The sequence below is a fragment of the Rhipicephalus microplus genome, chromosome 5 (genome assembly GCF_043290135.1).
Source record: "Rhipicephalus microplus isolate Deutch F79 chromosome 5, USDA_Rmic, whole genome shotgun sequence".
Taxonomy (NCBI): domain Eukaryota; kingdom Metazoa; phylum Arthropoda; class Arachnida; order Ixodida; family Ixodidae; genus Rhipicephalus; species Rhipicephalus microplus.
The window spans coordinates 164202937-164226824 of NC_134704.1; the positions used below are offsets into that span (position 1 = coordinate 164202937).

A 23888-nucleotide genomic window follows, 5' to 3' on the forward strand; every position below is an offset into this window, starting at 1 on the left:
CATTGTAGACAGACAAATAAGTAGATAGACAGATGAAAATAATAAAAAGAGAACTTGACCTGGACGTGATTCGAACACGCAACCTTCTGATCTGGAGTCAGACGTCCTACCGGGTCGCCACCGAGTTGACTTAGTGTAGCCGTTCGCACAAACATGGTAGCATGTTTTTTCGGCCTTCTGTCGATGAAGCACAGTTAAAGAGACATGTCATTGTAGACAGACAAATAAGTAGATAGACAGATTGATGAAAATAAGAAAACAGGAAATTTGATCCAGACGTGATTGAAACTCGCAACCTTCTGATCTGTAGTCAGACATGCTAACATGTCGCCACCGAGTCCGTTTAGTGTGGCCGTTCGCACACACGTGGTAGCATGTTTTGCTTGGCCTTCTGTCGAGGAAGCACAGCTAAAGAGAAGAGTCATTGTAGACCGACAAATAAGTAGATAGACAGATAGATGAAATTAATAAAAATAGACTTTTACCCGGACGTGATTCGAACACGCAACCTTCTGATCTGGAGTCAGACGTGCTACCGTGTCGCCATCGAATCCGCTTAGGGTAGCCGTTCGCACACACGCGGTAGCATGATTTGCTCGGCGTTCTGTCGATGAAGCACAGGTAAAGAGACAAGTCTTTGTAGAAAGACAAATAACTAGATACACAGATAGATAAAAATAATAAATAAGCGAATTTGACCCGGACGTGATTCAAACTCGCAACCTTCTGATCTGGAGTCAGACGTGCTACCGTGTCGCCACCGCGTCCGTTTAGGGTAGCCGTTCGCACACACCTGGTAGCATGATTTGCTCGGCCTTCTGTCAATGAAGCACAGGTAACGAGACAAGTCAGTGTAGACAGACAAATAGGTAGATAGACAAATAGATGAAAATAATAAAAAAGAGAATTTGACCCGGACGTGATTCGAACACGCAACCTTCTGATCGGGAGTCAGACGTGGTACCGTGTCGCCACCAAGTCCACTTAGTGAAGCCGTTCGTACACACGCGGTAGCATGTTTCGCTCGGCCTTCTGTCGATGAAGCACAGGTAAAGAGTCAAGTCATCGTAGACAGACAAATAAAAAGATAAAGAGATGAAAATAATAAAAAAGAGAATTTGACCTGCACGTGATTCGAACACGCAACCTTGTGATATGGAGTCAGACGTGCTACCGTATCGCCACCCAGTACACTTAGTGTAGCCGTTCGCACACACGCGGTAGCATGTTTTGCTCGGCCTTCTGTCGATGAAGCACAGGTAAAAAGACAAGTCATTGTAGACAGACAAATAAATGAATAGACAGATGAAAGTAATAAAAAAAGAATTTGCCCTGGACTTGATTCGAACACGCAACCTTCTGATCTGGAGTCAGACGTGCTAAAGTTGCGCCACTAAGTCCGCTTAGAGTAACCGTTCGCACACGCGGTAGCATGTTTTGCTCGGCCTTCTGTCGTTGAAGCACAGGTAAAGGGACAAGTCATTGCAGACAGAGAAATAAGTAGATAGACAGATAGATGAAAATACTAAAAAGAGAGTTTGACGCGGACGTGATTCGAACACGCAACCTTCTGATCTGGAGTCAGACGCGCTACCGATGCGCCACTGAGTCCGCTTAGGGTAGCCGTTCGCACACACGTGGTAGCATGTCTTCTCGGCCTTCTGTCGATGAAGCACAGGTAAAGAGACAAGTCATTGTAGACAGACAAATAAGTAGATAGACAGATTGATGAAAATAAGAAAAAAGGAAAATTGATCCAGACGTGATTCATACTCGCAACCTTCTGATCTGGAGTCAGACATGCTAACATGTCGCCACCGAGTCCGTTTACGGTGGCCGTTCGCACACACGTGGTAGAATGCTTTGCTCGGCCTTCTGTCGAGGAAGCACAGCTAAAGAGAAGAGTACTTGTAGACAGACAAATAAGTAGATAGACAGATAAATGAAAAAAATAAAAAGTGACTTTTACCCGGACGTGATTCGAACACGCAACCTTCTGATCTGGAGTCAGACGTGCTACCGTTGCGCCACCGAGTCCGCTTAGTGTAGCCGTACGCACACACGCGGTAGCATGTTTTGCTCGGCCTTCTGTCAATGCAGCACTGGTAAAGAGACAAGTCATTGTAGACAGACAAATAAGTAGATAGACAGATGAAAATAATAAGAAAGAGAATTTGACCTGTACGCGATTCGAACACGCAACCTTCTGATCTGGAGTCGGACGCGCTAACAGTTCGCCACCAAGTCCATTTAGGGTAGCCGTTCGCACACACGTGGTAGCATGTTTTGCTCGGCCTTCTATCGATGAAGCACAGGTAAAGAAACAAGTCGTTGTAGACAGACAAAGAAGTAGATAGACAGATGAAAATAACAAAAACGAGAACTTAACACGGACGTGATTCGAACACGCAACCCTCTGATCCGTAGTAAGACGCGCTACCGTGTCGCCACTGAATCCACTTAGCGTAGCCGTTCGCACACACGCGGTAGCTTCTTTTGCTCGGCCTTCTGTCGATGAAGCACAGGTAAATAGACAAGTCATTGTACACAGACAAATAAGTAGATGGACAAATAGATGAACATAAGAAAAAAGAGAATTTGACCCGACGTGATTCGAACACGCAACCTTCTGTTATGGAGACAGACGTGCTACCGTGTCGCCACCGAGTCCACTTAGTAAAGCCGTTCGTACACACGCGGTAGCAAGTTTCGTTTGGCCTTCTGGCGATGAAGCACAGGTAAAGAGACAAGTCATCGTAGACAGACAAATAAAAAGTTAAACTGATGAAAATATAAAAAAGAGAATTTGACCTAGACGTGATTCGAACACGCCACCTTCTGATCTGGAGTCAGACGTGCTACCGTGTCGCCACCGAGTCCGTTCGACAACCATTCGCACACACGTGGTAGCATGTTTTGCTCGGCCTTCTTTCGATGAAGCACAGGTAAATAGACAAGTCATTGTAGACATACAGATAAGTAGATAGACAGATAGATGAAAATAATAAAAAAGAGGATTTGACCCGGACCTGATTCGAACACGCAACCTTGTGATCTGGAGTCAGACGTGCTACCGTATCGCCACCGAGTACACTTAGTGTAGCGGTTCGCACACACGCGGTAGCATGTTTTGCTCGGCCTTCTGTCGATGAAGCACAGGTAAAGAGACAAGTCATTGTAGACAGACAAATAAGTGGATAGACAGATGAAAATAATAAAAAAAAGAATTTGACCCGGACTTGATTCGAACACGCAACCTTCTGATCTGGAGTCAGACGTGCTAAAGTTGCGCCACTGAGTCCGCTTAGAGTAATGGTTCGCACACACGCTGTAGCATGTTTTGCGCGGCCTTCGGTCGATGAAGCACAGGCAAAGGGACAAGTCATTGCAGATAGACAAATAAGTAGATAGACAGATAGATGAAAATACTAAAAAGAGAATTTGACGCGGACGTAATTAGAACACGCAACCTTCTGATCTGGAGTCAGACGTGCTAAAGTTGCGCCACCGAGTCCGCTTAGGGTAGCCGTTCGCCCACACGCGGTAGCATGTTTGCTCGGCCTTTTGTCGATGAAGCACAGGTAAAGAGACAAGTCATTGTAGACAGACAAATAAGTAGATAGACAGATAGATGAAAATAACAAAAGAGAGAACTTGACCCGGACGTGATTCGAACACGCAACCTTCTGATCTGGAGTCAGACGCGCTACCGTTGCGCCACCGAGTCCGCTTAGTGTAGCCGTACGCACACACGCGGTAGCATGTTTTGCTCGGCCTTCTGTCAATACAGCACTGGTAAAGAGACAAGTCATTGTAGACAGACAAATATGTAGATAGACAGATGAAAATAATAAGAAAGAGAATTTGACCTGGACGCGATTCGAACACGCAACCTTCTGATCTGGAGTCGGACGCGCTAACAGTTCGCTACCGAGTTCATTTAGGGTAGCCGTTCGCACACACGTGGTAGCATGTTTGGCTCGGACTTCTATCGATGAAGCACAGGTAAAGAAACAAGTCGTTGTAGACAGACAAAGAGGTAGATAGACAGATGAAAATAACAAAAACGAGAACTTAACACGGACGTGCTTCGAACACGCAACCCTCTGATCCGTAGTAAGACGCGCTACCCTGTCGCCACCGAATCAACTTAGCGTAGCCGTTCGCACACACGCGGTAGCTTGTTTTGCTCGGCCTTCTGTCGATGAAGCACAGGTAACGAGACAAGTCATTGTACACAGACAAATGAGTAGATAGACAAATAGATGAAAATAAGAAAAAAGAGAATTTGAGCCGACGTGATTCGAACACGCAACCTTCTGGTATGGAGACAGACGTGCTACCGTGTCGCCACCGAGTCCACTTAGTGAAGCCGTTCGTACACACGCGGTAGCAAGTTTCGTTTGGCCTTCTGTCGATGAAGCACAGGTAAAGAGTCAAGTCATCGTAGACAGACAAATAAAAAGGTAAACAGATGAAAATAATAAAAAAGAGAATTTGACCCGGACGTGATTCGAACACGCCACCTTCTGATCTGGAGTCAGACGTGCTACCGTGTCGCCACCGAGTCCGTTAGGTAACCATTCGCACACACGTGGTAGCATGTTTTTCTCGGCCTTCTGTCGATGAAGCACAGGTAAAGAGACAAGTCATTGTAGACAGACAAATAAGTGGATAGACACATGAAAATAATAAAAAAAAGAATTCGACCCGGACTTGATTCGAACAGGCAACCTTCTGATCTGGAGTCAGACGTGCTAAAGTTGCGCCACTGAGTCCGCTTAGAGTAATGGTTCGCACACACGCTGTAGCATGTTTTGCTTGGCCTTCTGTCGATGAAGCACAGGTAAAGGGACAAGTCATTGCAGATAGACAATTAAGTAGATAGACAGATAGATGAAAATACTAAAAAGAGAATTCGACGCGGACATGATTAGAACACGCAACCTTCTGATCTGGAGTCAGACGCGCTACCGTTGCACCTCCGAGTCCGCTCAGGGCAGCCGTTCGCACACACGTGGTAGCATGTTTTGCTCGGCCTTCTGTCGATGAAGCACAGGTAAAGAGACAAGTCATTGTAGACAGACAAATAAGTAGATAGACAGATAGATGAAAATAACAAAAGAGGGAACTTGACATCGACGTGATTCGAACACGCAACCTTCCGATCTAGAGTCAGACGTCCTACCGTGTCGCCACCGGGTTGACTTAGTGTAGCCGTTCGCACACACGCAGAAGCATGTATTGCTCGGCCTTCTGTCGATGAAGCATAGGTTAAGAGGGAAGTCATTGTAGACAGACAAATAAGTAGACAGATAGTTGAAAACAATGAAAAAGAGAATTTGACCCCGACGTGATTCTAACACGCAACCTTCTGATCTGGAGTCAGACGCGCTACCGATGCGCCACCGAGTCCGCTTAGGGTAGCCGTTCGCACACACGTGGTAGCATGTCTTCTCGGCCTTCTGTCGATGAAGCACAGGTAAAGAGACAAGTCATTGTAGACAGACAAATAAGTAGATAGACAGATTGATGAAAATAAGAAAAAAGGAAATTTGATCCAGACGTGATTCAAACTCGCAACCTTCTGATCTGTAGTCAGACATGCTAACATGTCGCCACCGAGTCCGTTTAGTGTGGCCGTTCGCACACACGTGGTAGCATGTTTTGCTTGGCCTTCTGTCGAGGAAGCACAGCTAAAGAGAAGAGTCATTGTAGACAGACAAATGAGTAGATAGACAGATAGATGAAAAGAATAATAAGAGACTTTTACCCGGACGTGATTCGAACACGAAACCTTCTGATCTGGAGTCAGACGTGCTACCGTGTCGCCATCGAATCCGCTTAGGGTAGCCGCTCGCACACACGCGGTAGCATGATTTGCTCAGCCTTCTGTCGATGAAGCACAGGTAAAGAGACAAGTCTTTGTAGACAGACAAATAAGTAGATACACAGATAGACGAAAATAATAAATAAGCGAATTTGACCCGGACGTGATTCAAACTCGCAACCTTCTGATCTGGAGTCAGACGTGCTACCGTGTCGCTACCGCGTCCGCTTAGGGTAGCCGTTCGCACACACGCGGTAGCATAATTTGCTCGGCCTTCTGTCGATGAAGCACACCTAATGAGAAGAGTCATTGTAGACAGACAAATAAGTAGATAGACAGATAGATGAAAATAGTAAAAAAGAGAACTTGACCCGAACGTGATTCGAACCCGCAACCTTCTGATCTGGAGTCAGACGTGCTAAAGTTGCGCCACTGAGTCCGCTTAGAGTAATGGTTCGCACACACGCTGTAGCATGTTTTGCGCGGCCTTCTGTCGATGAAGCACAGGCAAAGGGACAAGTCATTGCAGATAGACAAATAAGTAGATAGACAGATAGATGAAAATACTAAAAAGAGAATTTGACGCGGACGTAATTAGAACACGCAACCTTCTGATCTGGAGTCAGACGTGCTAAAGTTGCGCCACCGAGTCCGCTTAGGGTAGCCGTTCGCCCACACGCGGTAGCATGTTTTGCTCGGCCTTCTGTCGATGAAGCACAGGTAAAGAGACAAGTCATTGTAGACAGACAAATAAGTAGATAGACAGATAGATGAAAATAACAAAAGAGAGAACTTGACCCGGACGTGATTCGAACACGCAACCTTCTGATCTGGAGTCAGACGCGCTACCGTTGCGCCACCGAGTCCGCTTAGTGTAGCCGTACGCACACACGCGGTAGCATGTTTTGCTCGGCCTTCTGTCAATACAGCACTGGTAAAGAGACAAGTCATTGTAGACAGACAAATAAGTAGATAGACAGATGAAAATAATAAGAAAGAGAATTTGACCTGGACGCGATTCGAACACGCAACCTTCTGATCTGGAGTCGGACGCGCTAACAGTTCGCCACCGAGTCCATTTAGGGTAGCCGTTCGCATACACGTGGTAGCATGTTTTGCTCGGAGTTCTATCGATGAAGCACAGGTAAAGAAACAAGTCGTTGTAGACAGACAAAGAGGTAGATAGACAGATGAAAATAACAAAAACGAGAACTTAACACGGACGTGCTTCGAACACGCAACCCTCTGATCCGTAGTAAGACGCGCTACCGTGTCGCCACCGAAACAACTTAGCGTAGCCGTTCGCACACACGCGGTAGATTGTTTTGCTCGGCCTTCTGTCGATGAAGCACAGGTAACGAGACAAGTCATTGTACACAGACAAATGAGTAGATAGACAAATAGATGAAAATAAGAAAAAAGAGAATTTGAGCCGACGTGATTCGAACACGCAACCTTCTGTTATAGAGACAGACGTGCTACCGTGTCGCCACCGAGTCCACTTAGTGAAGCCGTTCGTACACACGTGGTAGCAAGTTTCGTTTGGCCTTCTGTCGATGAAGCACAGGTAAAGAGACAAGTCATCGTAGACAGACAAATAAAAAGGTAAACGGATGAAAATAATAAAAAAGAGAATTTGACCCGGACGTGATTCGAACACGCCACCTTCTGATCTGGAGTCAGACGTGCTACCGTGTCGCCACCGAGTCCGTTAGGTAACCATTCGCACACACGTGGTAGCATGTTTTTCTCGGCCTTCTGTCGATAAAGCACACGTAAAGAGACAAGTCATTGTAGACAGACAAATAAGTGGATAGACACATGAAAATAATAAAAAAAAGAATTTGACCCGGACTTGATTCGAACACGCAACCTTCTGATCTGTAGTCAGACGTGCTAAAGTTGCGCCACTGAGTCCGCTTAGAGTAATGGTTCGCACACACGCTGTAGCATGTTTTGCTCGGCCTTCTGTCGATGAAGCACAGGTAAAGGGACAAGTCATTGCAGATAGATAATTAAGTAGATAGACAGATAGATGAAAATACTAAAAAGAGAATTCGACGCGGACGTGATTAGAACACGCAACCTTCTGATCTGGAGTCAGACGTGCTAAAGTTGCGCCACCGAGTCCGCTTTGGGTAGCCGTTCGCCCACACGTGGTAGCATGTTTTGCACGGCCTTATGTCGATGAAGCACAGGTAAAGGGACAAGTATTTTAGACAGACAAATGAGTAGATAGACAGAAAGATGAAAATAATAAAAAGAGAATTTGACCCGGACGTGATTCGAACATTTAACCTACTGATCTGGAGTCAGACGCGCTACCGTTGCACCTCCGAGTCCGCTCAGGGCAGCCGTTCGCACACACGTGGTAGCATGTTTTGCTCGGCCTTCTGTCGATGAAGCACAGGTAAAGAGACATGTCATTCTAGACAGACAAATAAGTAGATAGACAGATAGATGAAAATAACAAAAGAGAGAACTTGACATCGACGTGATTCGAACACGCAACCTTCCGATCTAGAGTCAGACGTCCTACCGTGTCGCCACCGGGTTGACTTAGTGTAGCCGTTCGCACACACGCAGAAGCATGTATTGCTCGGCCTTCTGTCGATGAAGCATAGGTTAAGAGGGAAGTCATTGTAGACAGACAAATAAGTAGACAGATAGTTGAAAACAATGAAAAAGAGAATTTGACCCCGACGTGATTCGAACACGCAACCTTCTGATCTGGAGTCAGACGCGCTACCGATGCGCCACCGAGTCCGCTTAGGGTAGCCGTTCGCACACACCTGGTAGCATGTCTTCTCGGCCTTCTGTCGATGAAGCACAGGTAAAGAGACAAGTCATTGTAGACAGACAAATAAGTAGATAGACAGATTGATGAAAATAAGAAAAAAGGAAATTTGATCCAGACGTGATTCAAACTCGCAACCTTCTGATCTGTAGTCAGACATGCTAACATGTCGCCACCGAGTCGGTTTAGTGTGGCCGTTCGCACACACGTGGTAGCATGTTTTGCTTGGCCTTCTGTCGAGGAAGCACAGCTAAAGAGAAGAGTCATTGTAGACAGACAAATGAGTAGATAGACAGATAGATGAAAATAATAAAAAGAGACTTTTACCCGGACGTGATTCGAACACGCAACCTTCTGATCTGGAGTCAGACGTGCTACCGTGTCGCCATCGAATCCGCTTAGGGTAGCCGCTCGCACACACGCGGTAGCATGATTTGCTCGGCCTTCTGTCGATGAAGCACAGGTAAAGAGACAAGTCTTTGTAGACAGACAAATAAGTAGATACACAGATAGACGAAAATAATAAATAAGCGAATTTTACCCGGACGTGATTCAAACTCGCAACCTTCTGATCTGGAGTCAGACGTGCTACCGTGTCGCTACCGCGTCAGCTTAGGGTAGCCGTTCGCACACACGCGGTAGCATGATTTGCTCGGCCTTCTGTCGATGAAGCACACCTAAAGAGAAGAGTCATTGTAGACAGACAAATAAGTAGATAGACAGATAGATGAAAATAGTAAAAAAGAGAACTTGACCCGAACGTGATTCGAACCCGCAACCTTCTGATCTGGAGTCAGACGTGCTACTGTGTCACCACCGAGTCAGCTTTGTGTAGCTGTTCGCACACACGTGGTAGCATGTTTGGCTCGGACTTCTATCGATGAAGCACAGGTAAAGAAACAAGTCGTTGTAGACAGACAAAGATGTAGATAGACAGATGAAAATAACAAAAACGAGAACTTAACACGGACGTGCTTCGAACACGCAACCCTCTGATCCGTAGTAAGACGCGCTACCGTGTCGCCACCGAATCAACTTAGCGTAGCCGTTCGCACACACGCGGTAGCTTGTTTTGCTCGGCCTTCTGTCGATGAAGCACAGGTAACGAGACAAGTCATTGTACACAGACAAATGAGTAGATAGACAAATAGATGAAAATAAGAAAAAAGAGAATTTGAGCCGACGTGATTCGAACACGCAACCTTCTGGCATGGAGACAGACGTGCTACCGTGTCGCCACCGAGTCCACTTAGTGAAGCCGTTCGTACACACGCGGTAGCAAGTTTCGTTTGGCCTTCTGTCGATGAAGCACAGGTAAAGAGACAAGTCATCGTAGACAGACAAATAAAAAGGTAAACAGATGAAAATAATAAAAAAGAGAATTTGACCCGGACGTGATTCGAACACGCCACCTTCTGATCTGGAGTCAGACGTGCTACCGTGTCGCCACCGAGTCCGTTATGTAACCATTCGCACACACGTGGTAGCATGTTTTTCTCGGCCTTCTGTCGATGAAGCACAGGCAAAGAGACAAGTCATTGTAGACAGACAAATAAGTGGATAGACACATGAAAATAATAAAAAAAAGAATTTGACCCGGACTTGATTCGAACAGGCAACCTTCTGATCTGGAGTCAGACGTGCTAAAGTTGCGCCACTGAGTCCGCTTAGAGTAATGTTTCGCACACACGCTGTAGCATGTTTTGCTCGGCCTTCTGTCGATGAAGCACAGGTAAAGGGAAAAGTCATTGCAGATAGACAATTAAGTAGATAGACAGATAGATGAAAATACTAAAAAGAGAATTCGACGCGGACGTGATTAGAACACGCAACCTTCTGATCTGGAGTCAGACGCGCTACCGTTGCACCTCCGAGTCCGCTCAGGGCAGCCGTTCGCACACACGTGGTAGCATGTTTTGCTCGGCCTTCTGTCGATGAAGCACAGGTAAAGAGACAAGTCATTGAAGACAGACAAATAAGTAGATAGACAGATAGATGAAAATAACAAAAGAGAGAACTTGACATCGACGTGATTCGAACGCACAGCCTTCTGATCTGGAGTCAGACGTCCTACCGGGTCGCCACCGAGTTGACTTAGTGTAGCCGTTCGCACACACGCAGTAGCATGTATTGCTCGGCCTTCTGTAGATGAAGCATAGGTAAAGAGAGAAGTCATTGCAGACAGACAAATAAGTAGACAGATAATTGAAAACAATAAAAAAGAGAATTTGACCCCGACGTGATTCAACACGCAACCTTCTGATCTGGAGTCAGACGCGCTACCGTTGCGCCACCGAGTCCGCTTAGGGTAGCCGTTCGCACACACGTGGTAGCATGTTTTTTCGGCCTTCTGTCGATGAAGCACAGGTAAAGAGACAAGTCATTGTAGACAGACAAATAGGTAGATAGACAGATTGATGAAAATAAGAAAAAAGGAAATTTGATCCAGACGTGATTCAAATTCGCAACCTTCTGATCTGTAGTCAGACATGCTAACATGTCGCGACCGAGTCCGTTTAGTGTGGCCGTTCGCACACACGTGGTAGCATGTTTTGCTTGGCCTTCTGTCGAGGAAGCACAACTAAAGAGAAGAGTCATTGTAGACAGACAAATAAGTAGATAGACAGATAGATGAAAATAATAAAAAGAGACTTTTACCCGGACGTGATTCGAACACGCAACCTTCTGATCTGGAGTCAGACGTGCTACCGTGTCGCCATCGAATCCGCTTAGGGTAGCCGTTCGCACACACGCGGTAGCATGATTTGCTCGGTTTTCTGTCGATGAAGCACAGGTAAAGAGACAAGTCTTTGTAGACAGACAAAAAAGTAGATACACAGATAGATGAAAATAATAAATAAGCGAATTTGACCCGGACGTGATTCAAACTCGCAACCTTCTGATCTGGAGTCGGACGCGCTAACAGTTTGCCACCGAGTCCATTTAGGGTAGCCGTTCGCACAAACGTGGTAGCATGTTTTGCTTGGCCTTCTATCGATGAAGCACAGATGAAGAGACAAGTCGTTGTAGACAGACAAATAAGTAGATAGACAGATAGATGAAAATAATAAAAAAGAGAAAATAACACGGGCGTGATTCGAACACGCAAACCTCTGATCTGGAGTCGGACGTGCTACCGTGTCGCCACCGAGTCCACTTTGTGTAGCCGTTCGCACACACGCGGTAGCATGTTTTGCTCGGCGTTCTGTCGATGCAGCACAGGTAAAGAGACAAGTCATTGTAGACAGACAAATAAGGAGATAGACAGATGAAAATAATAAGAAAGAGAATTTGACCCGGACGCGATTCGAACACGCAACCTTCTGATCTGGAGTGAGACGTGCTAAAGTTGCGCCACTGAGTCCGCTTAGAGTAACCGTTCGCACACACGTGGTAGCATGTTTTGCTCGGCCTTCTGTCGATGAACCACAGGTAAAGGGACAAGTCATTCCAGATAGAGAAATAAGTAGATAGACAGATAGATGAAAATACTAAAAAGAGAGTTTGACGCGGACGTGATTAGAACACGCAACCTTCTGATCTGGAATCAAACGGGCTAAAGTGTCGCCACCGAGTCCGCTTAGGGTAGCCGTTCGCACACACGTGGTAGCATGTTTTGCACGGCCTTATGTCGATGAAGCACAGGTAAAGAGACAAGTCATTTTAGACAGACAAATAAGTAGATAGAGAGATAGATGAAATAATAAAAAGAGAATTTGACCCGGACGTGATTCGAACATTTAACCCACTGATCTGGAGTCAGACGCGCTACCGTTGCACCTCCGAGTCCGCTCAGGGCAGCCGTTCGCACACGCGTGGTAGCATGTTTTGCTCGGCCTTCTGTCGATGAAGGACAGGTAAAGAGACAAGTCATTGTCGACAGACAAATAAGTAGATAGACAGATAGATGAAAATAACAAAAGAGAGAACTTGACATCGACGTGATTCGAACACGCAACCTTCTGATCTGGAGTCAGACGTCCTACCGGGTCGCCACCGAGTTGACTTAGTGTAGCCGTGCACACACACGCAGTAGCATGTATTGCTCGGCCTTCTGTCGATGAAGCACAGGTAAAGAGACAAGTCATTGTAGATAGACAAATAAGTGATTAGACAGATGAAAATAATAAAAAAAAGAATTTGACCCGGACTTGATTAGAACACGCAACCTTCTGATCTGTAGTCAGACGTGCTAAAGTTGGGCCACCAAGTCCGCTTAGGGTAGCCGTTCGCACACACGTGGTAGCATGTTTTGCACGGCCTTATGTCGATGAAGCACAGGTAAAGGGACAAGTCATTTTAGACAGACAAATAAGTAGATAGACAGATAGATGAAAATAATAAAAAGAGAATTTGACCCGGACGTGATTCGAACATTTAACCTACTGATCTGGAGTCAGACGTCCTACCGGGTCACCACCGAGTTGACTTAGTGTAGCCGTTCGCACACACGCAGTAGCATGTATTGCTCGGCCTTCTGTCGATGAAGCATAGGTAAAGAGAGAAGTCATTGTAGATAGACAAATAAGTAGACACATAGTTGAAAACAATAAAAAGAGAATTTGATCCCGACCTGATTCGAACACGCAACCTTCTGATCTGGAGTCAGACGCGCTACCGTTGCGCCACCGAGTCCGCTTAGGGTAGCCGTTCGCACACACGTGGTAGCATGTTTTCTCGGCTTTCTGTCGATGAAGCACAGGTAAAGAGACAAGTCATTGTAGACAGACAAATAAGTAGATAGACAGATTGATGAAAATAAGAAAAAAGGAAATTTGATCCAGGCGTGATTCATACTCGCAACCTTCTGATCTGGAGTCAGACATGCTAACATGTCGCCACCGAGTCCGTTTAGGGTGGCCGTTCGCACACACGTGGTAGCATGTTTTGCTCGGCCTTCTGTCGATGAAGCACAGGTAAAGAGACAAGTCATTGTAGACATACAGATAAGTAGATAGACAGATAGATGAAAATAATAAAATAGAGGATTTGACGCGGACCTGATTCGAACACGCAACCTAGTGATCTGGAGTCAGACGTGCTACCGTGTCGCCATCGAATCCGCTTAGGGTAGCCGTTCGCACACACGCGGTAGCATGAATTGCTCGGCCTTCTGTCGATGAAACACAGGTAAAGAGACAAGTCATTGTAGACAGACAAATAAGTAGATAGACAGAATGATGAAAATAAGAAAAAAGGAAATTTGATCCAGACGTGATTCAAGCTCGCAACCTTCTGATCTGTAGTTAGACATGCTAACATGTCGCCACCGAGTCCGTTTAGGGTGGCCGTTCGCACACACGTGGTAGCATGTTTTGCTCGGCCTTCTGTTAAGGAAGCACAGCTAAAGAGAAGAGTCATTGTAGACAGACAAATAAGTAGATAGACAGATAGATAAAAATAATAAAGAGAGACTTTTACCCGGATGTGATTCGAACACGCAACCTTCTGATTTGGAGTCAGACGTGCTACCGTGTCGCCATCGAATCCGCTTAGGGTAGTCGTTCGCACACACGCGGTAGCATGATTTGCTCGGCCTTCTGTCGATGAAGCACGGGAAAAAAGACAAGTCATTGTAGACATACAAATAAGTAGATAGACAGATAGATGAAAATAATAAAAAAGAGAACCTATCACGGACGTGATTCGAACGCGCAACCCTCTGATCTGGAGTCGGACGTGCTACCGTGTCGCCACCGAGTCCACTTTGTGTAGCCGTTCGCACACACGCGGTAGCATGTTTTGCTCGGCCTTCTGTCGATGCAGTACAGGTAAAGAGACAAGTCATTGTAGACAGACAAATAAGTAAATACACAGATAGTTCAAAATAATAAATAAGCGAATTTGACCCGGACGTGATTCAAACTCGCAACTTTCTGATCTGGAGTCAGATGCGCTAACAGTTCGCCACCGAGTCCATTTAGGGTAGCCTTTCGCACACACGTGGTAGCATGTTTTGCTTGGCCTTCTATCGATGAAGCACAGCTAAAGAGACAAGTCGTTGTAGACAGACAAATAAGTAGATAGAGAGATAGATGAAAATAATAAAAAAGAGAACCTAACACGGACGTGATTCGAACACAACCCTCTGATCTGGAGTCGGACGTGCTACCGTGTCGCCACCGAGTCCACTTTGTGTAGCCGTACGCACACACGCGGTAGCATGTTTTGCTCGGCCTTCTGTCGATGCAGCACAGGTGAAGAGTTAAGTCATTGTAGACAGACAAATAAGTAGATAGACAGATGAAAATAATAAGAAAGAGAATTTGACCCGGACGCGATACGAACACGCAACCGTCTGATCTGGAGTCGGACGCGCTAACAGTTCACCACCGAGTGCACTTAGGGTAGGCGTTCGCACACACGTGGTAGCATGTTTTGCTCGGCCTTCTATCGATGAAGCACAGGTAAAGAAACAAGTCGTTGTAGACAGAAAAAGAGGTAGATAGACAGATGAAAATAACAAAAACGAGAACTTAACACGGACGTGATTCGAACACGCAACCCTCTCATGCGTAGTAAGACGCGCTACCGTATCGCCACCGAATCCAATTAGCGTAGCCGTTCGCACACACGCAGTAGCTTGTCTTGCTCGGCCTTCTGTCGATGAAGCACAGGCAACGAGACAAGTCATTGTACACAGACAAATAAGTAGATAGACAAACAGATGAAAATAATGAAAAAGAGAATTTGACCCGGACGTGATTCGAACACGCAACCTTCTGATCTGGAGTCAGACGTGCTACCGTGTCGCCACCGAGTCCGTTAGGTAACCATTCGCACACACGTGGTAGCATGTTTTTCTCGGCCTTCTGTCGATGAAGCACAGGTAAAGAGGCAAGTCATTGTAGACATACAGATGAGTAGATAGACAGATAGATGAAAATAATAAAATAGAGGATTTGACGCGGACCTGATTCGAACACGCAACCTAGTGATGTGGAGTCAGACGTGCTACCGTATCGCCACCGAGTACACTTAGTGTAGCCGTTCGCACACACGCGGTAGCATGTTTTGCTCGGCCTTCTGTCGATGAAGCACAGGTAAAGAGACAAGTCATTGTAGACAGACAAATAAGTAGATAGACAGATGAAAATAATAAGAAAGAGAATTTGACCCGGACGCGATACGAACACGCAACCTTCTGATCTGGAGTCGGACGCGCTAACAGTTCACCACCGAGTCCACTTAGGGTAGCCGTTCGCACACACGTGGTAGCATGTTTCTCGGCCTTCTATCGATGAAGCACAGGTAAAGAAACAATTCGTTGTAGACAGACAAAGAGGTAGATAGACAGATGAAAATAACAAAAACGAGAACTTAACACGGACGTGATTCGAACACGAAACCCTCTCATCCGTAGTAAGACGCGCTACCGTATCGCCACCGAATCCAATTAGCGTAGCCGTTCGCACACACGCAGTAGCTTGTCTTGCTCGGCCTTCTTTCGATGAAGCACAGGCAATGAGACAAGTCATTGTACACTGACAAATAAGTAGATAGACAAATAGATGAAAATAAGAAAAAAGAGAATTTGACCCGGACGTGATTCGAACACGCAACCTTCTGATATGGAGACAGACGTGCTACCGTGTCGCCACCGAGTCCACTTAGTGAAGCCGTTCGCACACACGCGGTAGCATGTTTTGCTCGGCCTTCTGTCGATGCAGTACAGGTAAAGAGACAAGTCATTGTAGACAGACAAATAAGTGAATAGACAGATGAAAATAATAAAAAAAAATTTGACCCGGACTTCATTCGAACACGCAACCTTTTGATCTGGAGTAAGACGCGTTAAAGTTGCGCCACTGAGTCCGCTTAGAGCAACCGTTCGCACACACGCGGTAGCATGTTTTGCTCGGCCTTCTGTCGATAAAGCACAGGTAAAGGGACAAGTCATTGCAGACAGAGAAATAAGTAGATAGACAGATAGATGAAAATACTAAAAAGAGAGTTTGACGCGGACGTGATTAGAACACGCAACCTTCTGATCTAGAATCAAACGTGCTAAAGTTGCGCCACCGAGTCCACTTAGGGTAGCCGTTCGCACACACGTGGTAGCATGTTTTGCACGGCCTTCTGTCGATGAAGCACAGGTAAAGAGACAAGTCATTGTAGACAGACAAATAAGTGGATAGACAGATGAAAATAATAAAAAAAAGAATTTGACCCGGACTTGATTCGAACACAGCAACCTTCTGATCTGGAGTCAGACGTGCTAAAGTTGCGCCACTGGGTCCGCTTAGAGTAATTGTTCGCACACACGCTGTAGCATGTTTTGCTCGGCCTTCTGTCGATGAAGCACAGGTAAAGGGACAAGTCATTGCAGATAGACAAATATGTAGATAGACAGATAGATGAAAATACTAAAAAGAGAATTTGACGCGGACGTGATTAGAACACGCAACCTTCTGATCTGGAGTCAGACGTGCTAAAGTTGCTTGCGCCACCGAGTCCGCTTAGGGTAGCCGTTCGCCCACACGTGGTAGCATGTTTTGCACGGCCTTATGTCAATGAAGCACTGGTAAAGGGACAAGTCATTTTAGACAGACAAATAAGTAGATAGACAGATAGATGAAAATAATAAAAAGAGAATTTGACCCGGACGTGATTCGAACATTTAACCTACTGATCTGGAGTCAGACGCGCTACTGTTGCACCTCCGATTCCGCTCAGGGCAGCCGTTCGCACACACGTGGTAGCATGTTTTGCTCGTCCTTCTGTCGATGAAGCACTAGTAAAGAGACAAGTCATTGTAGGCAGACAAATAGGTAGATAGACAGATAGATGAAAATAACAAAAGAAAGAACTTGACATCGACGTGATTCGAACACGCAACCTTCTGATCTGGAGTCAGACGTCCTACCGGGTTGCCACCGAGTTGACTTAGTGTAGCCGTTCGCACACACGCAGTAGCATGTATTGCTCGGCCTTCTGTCGATGAAGCATAGGTAAAGAGAGAAGTCATTGTAGACAGACAAATAAGTAGACAAATAGTTGAAAACAATAAAAAAGAGAATTTGACCCCGACGTGATTCGAACACGCAACCTTCTGATCTGGAGTCAGACGCGCTACCGTTCCGCCACCGAGTCCGCTTAGGATAGCCGTTCGCACACACGTGGTAGCATGTTTTTTCGGCCTTCTGTCGATGAAGCACAGGTAAAGAGACAAGTCATTGTAGACAGATAAATAAGTAGATAGACAGATTGATGAAAATAAGAAAAAAGGAAATTTGATCCAGACGTGATTCAAACTCGCAACCTTCTGATCTGTAGTCAGACATGCTAACATGTCGCCACCGAGTCCGTTTAGTGTGGCCGTTCGCACACACGTGGTAGCATGATTTGCTCGGCCTTCTGTCGATGAAGCACACCTAAAGAGAAGAGTCATTGTAGACAGACAAATAAGTAGATAGACAGATAGATGAAAATAGTAGAAAAGAGAACTTGACCCGAACGTGATTCGAACCCGCAACCTTCTGATCTTGAGTCAGACGTGCTACTGTGTCACCACCGAGTCCATTTTGTGTAGCCGTTCGCACACACGTGGTAGCATGTTTTCTCGGCCTTCTATCGATGAAGCACAGGTAAAGAAACAAGTCGTTGTAGACAGACAAAGAGGTAGATAGACAGATGAAAATAACAAAAACGAGAACTTAACACGGACGTGATTCGAACAGGCAACCCTCTGATCCGTAGTAAGACGCGCTACGGTGTCGCCACCGAATCCACTTAGCGTAGCTGTTTGCACACACGCGGTAGCTTGTTTTGCTCGGCCTTCTGTCGATGAAGCACAGGTAACGAGACAAGTCATTGTACACAGACAAATAAGTAGATAGACAAATAGATGAAAATAAGAAAAAAGAGAATTTGACCCGGACGTGATTCGAACACGCAACCTTGTGATATGGAGATAGACGTGCTACCGTGTTGCCACCTAGTCCACTTAGTGAAGCCGTTCGTACACACGCGGTAGCATGTTTTGCTCAGTCTTCTGTCGATGAAGCACGGGAAAAAAGACAAGTCATTGTAGACATACAAATAAGTAGATAGACAGATAGATGAAAATAATAAAAAAGAGAACCTATCACGGACGTGATTCGAACGCGCAACCCTCTGATCTGGAGTCGGACGTGCTACCGTGTCGCCACCGAGTCCACTTTGTGTAGCCGTTCGCACACACGCGGTAGCATGTTTTGCTCGGCCTTCTGTCGATGCAGTACAGGTAAAGAGACAAGTCATTGTAGACAGACAAATAAGTGAATAGACAGATGAAAATAATAAAAAAAAATTTGACCCGGACTTCATTCGAACACGCAACCTTTTGATCTGGAGTAAGACGCGTTAAAGTTGCGCCACTGAGTCCGCTTAGAGCAACCGTTCGCACACACGCGGTAGCATGTTTTGCTCGGCCTTCTGTCGATAAAGCACAGGTAAAGGGACAAGTCATTGCAGACAGAGAAATAAGTAGATAGACAGATAGATGAAAATACTAAAAAGAGAGTTTGACGCGGACGTGATTAGAACACGCAACCTTCTGATCTAGAATCAAACGTGCTAAAGTTGCGCCACCGAGTCCGCTTAGGGTAGCCGTTCGCCCACACGTGGTAGCATGTTTTGCACGGCCTTATGTCAATGAAGCACTGGTAAAGGGACAAGTCATTTTAGACAGACAAATAAGTAGATAGACAGATAGATGAAAATAATAAAAAGAGAATTTGACCCGGACGTGATTCGAACATTTAACCTACTGATCTGGAGTCAGACGCGCTACTGTTGCACCTCCGATTCCGCTCAGGGCAGCCGTTCGCACACACGTGGTAGCATGTTTTGCTCGTCCTTCTGTCGATGAAGCACTAGTAAAGAGACAAGTCATTGTACGCAGACAAATAGGTAGATAGACAGATAGATGAAAATAACAAAAGAAAGAACTTGACATCGACGTGATTCGAACACGCAACCTTCTGATCTGGAGTCAGACGTCCTACCGGGTTGCCACCGAGTTGACTTAGTGTAGCCGTTCGCACACACGCAGTAGCATGTATTGCTCGGCCTTCTGTCGATGAAGCATAGGTAAAGAGAGAAGTCATTGTAGACAGACAAATAAGTAGACAAATAGTTGAAAACAATAAAAAAGAGAATTTGACCCCGACGTGATTCGAACACGCAACCTTCTGATCTGGAGTCAGACGCGCTACCGTTCCGCCACCGAGTCCGCTTAGGATAGCCGTTCGCACACACGTGGTAGCATGTTTTTTCGGCCTTCTGTCGATGAAGCACAGGTAAAGAGACAAGTCATTGTAGACAGATAAATAAGTAGATAGACAGATTGATGAAAATAAGAAAAAAGGAAATTTGATCCAGACGTGATTCAAACTCGCAACCTTCTGATCTGTAGTCAGACATGCTAACATGTCGCCACCGAGTCCGTTTAGTGTGGCCGTTCGCACACACGTGGTAGCATGATTTGCTCGGCCTTCTGTCGATGAAGCACACCTAAAGAGAAGAGTCATTGTAGACAGACAAATAAGTAGATAGACAGATAGATGAAAATAGTAGAAAAGAGAACTTGACCCGAACGTGATTCAAACCCGCAACCTTCTGATCTTGAGTCAGACGTGCTACTGTGTCACCACCGAGTCCATTTTGTGTAGCCGTTCGCACACACGTGGTAGCATGTTTTCTCGGCCTTCTATCGATGAAGCACAGGTAAAGAAACAAGTCGTTGTAGACAGACAAAGAGGTAGATAGACAGATGAAAATAACAAAAACGAGAACTTAACACGGACGTGATTCGAACAGGCAACCCTCTGATCCGTAGTAAGACGCGCTACCGTGTCGCCACCGAATCCACTTAGCGTAGCTGTTTGCACACACGCGGTAGCTTGTTTTGCTCGGCCTTCTGTCGATGAAGCACAGGTAACGAGACAAGTCATTGTACACAGACAAATAAGTAGATAGACAAATAGATGAAAATAAGAAAAAAGAGAATTTGACCCGGACGTGATTCGAACACGCAACCTTGTGATATGGAGATAGACGTGCTACCGTGTTGCCACCTAGTCCACTTAGTGAAGCCGTTCGTACACACGCGGTAGCATGTTTTGCTCAGTCTTCTGTCGATGAAGCACGGGAAAAAAGACAAGTCATTGTAGACATACAAATAAGTAGATAGACAGATAGATGAAAATAATAAAAAAGAGAACCTATCACGGACGTGATTCGAACGCGCAACCCTCTGATCTGGAGTCGGACGTGCTACCGTGTCGCCACCGAGTCCACTTTGTGTAGCCGTTCGCACACACGCGGTAGCATGTTTTGCTCGGCCTTCTGTCGATGCAGTACAGGTAAAGAGACAAGTCATTGTAGACAGACAAATAAGTGAATAGACAGATGAAAATAATAAAAAAAAATTTGACCCGGACTTCATTCGAACACGCAACCTTTTGATCTGGAGTAAGACGCGTTAAAGTTGCGCCACTGAGTCCGCTTAGAGCAACCGTTCGCACACACGCGGTAGCATGTTTTGCTCGGCCTTCTGTCGATAAAGCACAGGTAAAGGGACAAGTCATTGCAGACAGAGAAATAAGTAGATAGACAGATAGATGAAAATACTAAAAAGAGAGTTTGACGCGGACGTGATTAGAACACGCAACCTTCTGATCTAGAATCAAACGTGCTAAAGTTGCGCCACCGAGTCCACTTAGGGTAGCCGTTCGCACACACGTGGTAGCATGTTTTGCACGGCCTTATGTCGATGAAGCACAGGTAAAGGACAAGTCATTTTAGACAGACAAATAAGTAGATAGACAGATAGATGAAAATAACAAAAGAGAGAACTTCACATCGACGTGATTCGAACACGCAACCTTCTGATCTGGAGTCAGACGTCCTACCGGGTCGCCACCGAGTTGACTTAGTGTAGCCGTGCGCACACACGCAGTAGCATGTATTGCTCGGCCTTCTGTCGATGAAGCATAGGTTAAGAGAGAACTCATTGTAGACAGACAAATAAGTAGACAGATAGTTGAAAACAATAAAAAAGAGAATTTGACCCCGACGTGATTCGAACACGCAACCTTCTGATCTGGAGTCAGACGCGCTACCGTTGCGCCACCGAGTTCGCTTAGGGTAGCCGTTCGCACACACGTGGTAGCATGTTTTCTCGGCCTTCTGTCGATAAAGCACAGGTAAAGAGACAAGTCATTGTAGACAGAAAAATAAGTAGATAGACAGATTGATGAAAATAAGAAAAAAGGAAATTTGATCCAGACGTGATTCATACTCGCAACCTTCTGATCTGGAGTCAGACATGCTAACATGTCGCCACCGAGTCCGTTTAGGGTGGCCGTTCGCACACACGTGGTAGCATGCTTTGCTGGGCCTTCTGTCGAGGAAGCACAGCTAAAGAGAAGAGTACTTGTAGACAGACAAATAAATAGATAGACAGATAGATGAAAATAATAAAAAGAGACTTTTACCCGGACGTGATTCGAACACGCAACCTTTTGATCTGGAGTCAGACGCGCTACCGTTGTGCCACTGAGTCCGCTTAGAGTAGCTGTTCGCACAAACGTGGTAGCATGTTTTTTCGGCCTTCTGTCGATGAAGCACAGGTAAAGAGACAAGTCGTTGTAGACAGACAAATAAGTAGATAGACAGAATGATGAGAATAAGAAAAAGGAAATTTGATCCAGACGTGATTAAAGCTCGCAACTTTCTGATCTGTAGTCAGACATGCTAACATGTCGCCACCGAGTCCGTTTAGGGTGGCCGTTCGCACACACGTGATAGCATGTTTTGCTCGGCCTTCTGTCGAGGAAGCACAGCTAAAGAGAAGAGTCATTGTAGACAGACAAATAAGTAGATAGACAGATGAAAATAATAAAAAGAGAGCTTGACCCGGACGTGATTCGAACACGCAACCTTCCGATCTGGAGTCAGACATGCTACCGGGTTGCCACCGAGTCCACTTAGTGTAGCCGTACGCACACATGCGGTAGCATGTTTTGCTCGGCCTTCTGTCGATGCAGCACTGGTAAAGAGACAAGTCATTGTAGACAGACAAATAAGTAGATAGACAGATGAAAATATAAGAAAGAGAATTTGACCCGGACGCGATTCGAACACGCAACCTTCTGATCTGGAGTTGGACGCGCTAACAGTTTGCCACCGAGTCCATTTAGGGTAGCCGTTCGCACACACGTGGTAGCATGTTTTGCTTGGCCTTCTATCGATGAAGCACAGGTAAAGAGACAAGTGTTGTAGACAGACAAATAAGTAGATAGACAGATAGATGAAAATAATAAAAAAGAAAACCTAACACGGACGTGATTTGAACACGCAACCCTCCGATCTGGAGTCGGACGTGCTACCATGTCGCCACCGAGTCCACTTTGTGTAGCCGTTCGCACACACGCGGTAGCATGTTTTGCTCAGCCTTCTGTCGATGCAGCACAGGTAAAGAGACAAGTCATTGTAGACAGACAAATAAGTAGATAGACAGATGAAAATAATAAGAAAGAGAATTTGACCCCGACGCGATACGAACACGCAACCTTCTGATCTGGAGTAGGACGCACTAACAGTTCGCCACCGAGTCCACTTAGAGTAGCCGTTCTCACACACGTGGTAGCATGTTTTGCTCGGCCTTCTATAGATGAAGCACAGGTAAAGGAACAAGTCATTGTAGACAGACAAAGAGGTAGATAGACAGATGAAAATAACAAAAACGAGAACTTAACACGGACGTGATTCGAACAGGCAACCCTCTGATCCGTAGTAAGACGCGCTACCGTGTCGCCACCGAATCCACTTAGCGTAGCCGTTTGCACACACGCCGTAGCTTGTTTTGCTCGGCCTTCTGTCGATGAAGCACAGGTAACGAGACAAGTCATTGTACACAGACAAATAAGTAGATAGACAAGTAGATGAAAATAAGAAAAAAGAGAATTTTACCCGGACGTGATTCGAACACGCAACCTTCTGATATGGAGATAGACGTGCTACCGTGTCGCCACCGAGTCCACTTTGTGTAGCCGTTCGCACACACGCGGTAGCATGTTTTGCTCGGCCTTCTGTCGATGCAGTACAGGTAAAGAGACAAGTCATTGTAGACAGACAAATAAGTGAATAGACAGATTAAAATAATAAAAAAAAGAATTTGACCCGCACTTCACTCGAACACGCAACCTTCTGATCTGGAGTAAGACGTGTTAAAGTTGCGCCACTGAGTCCGCTTAGAGCAACCGTTCGCACACA

The 23888-nt window shown here is 45.7% G+C and overlaps 8 non-coding genes across 8 annotated transcripts; all 8 read right to left on the reverse strand.

The window, feature by feature from the left end:
• Window positions 1–1965: 1965 nt before the first annotated feature.
• On the reverse strand, window positions 1966–2037 carry TRNAW-CCA (transfer RNA tryptophan (anticodon CCA)). The gene has a single exon. It is a non-coding gene; the product is annotated as a tRNA-Trp (tRNA).
• A 1618-nt stretch (window positions 2038–3655) lies between these two features.
• TRNAW-CCA (transfer RNA tryptophan (anticodon CCA)) lies at window positions 3656–3727 on the reverse strand. Its single transcript has one exon. It is a non-coding gene; the product is annotated as a tRNA-Trp (tRNA).
• Window positions 3728–5343: 1616 nt separating this feature from the next.
• TRNAW-CCA (transfer RNA tryptophan (anticodon CCA)) lies at window positions 5344–5415 on the reverse strand. Its single transcript has one exon. It is a non-coding gene; the product is annotated as a tRNA-Trp (tRNA).
• Window positions 5416–6624: 1209 nt separating this feature from the next.
• On the reverse strand, window positions 6625–6696 carry TRNAW-CCA (transfer RNA tryptophan (anticodon CCA)). The gene has a single exon. It is a non-coding gene; the product is annotated as a tRNA-Trp (tRNA).
• Window positions 6697–8524: 1828 nt separating this feature from the next.
• TRNAW-CCA (transfer RNA tryptophan (anticodon CCA)) lies at window positions 8525–8596 on the reverse strand. Its single transcript has one exon. It is a non-coding gene; the product is annotated as a tRNA-Trp (tRNA).
• Window positions 8597–17648: 9052 nt separating this feature from the next.
• On the reverse strand, window positions 17649–17720 carry TRNAW-CCA (transfer RNA tryptophan (anticodon CCA)). Its single transcript has one exon. It is a non-coding gene; the product is annotated as a tRNA-Trp (tRNA).
• A 2050-nt stretch (window positions 17721–19770) lies between these two features.
• Window positions 19771–19842, reverse strand: TRNAW-CCA (transfer RNA tryptophan (anticodon CCA)). Its single transcript has one exon. It is a non-coding gene; the product is annotated as a tRNA-Trp (tRNA).
• A 1836-nt stretch (window positions 19843–21678) lies between these two features.
• TRNAW-CCA (transfer RNA tryptophan (anticodon CCA)) lies at window positions 21679–21750 on the reverse strand. The gene has a single exon. It is a non-coding gene; the product is annotated as a tRNA-Trp (tRNA).
• Between the last annotated feature and the right edge of the window lie 2138 nt (window positions 21751–23888).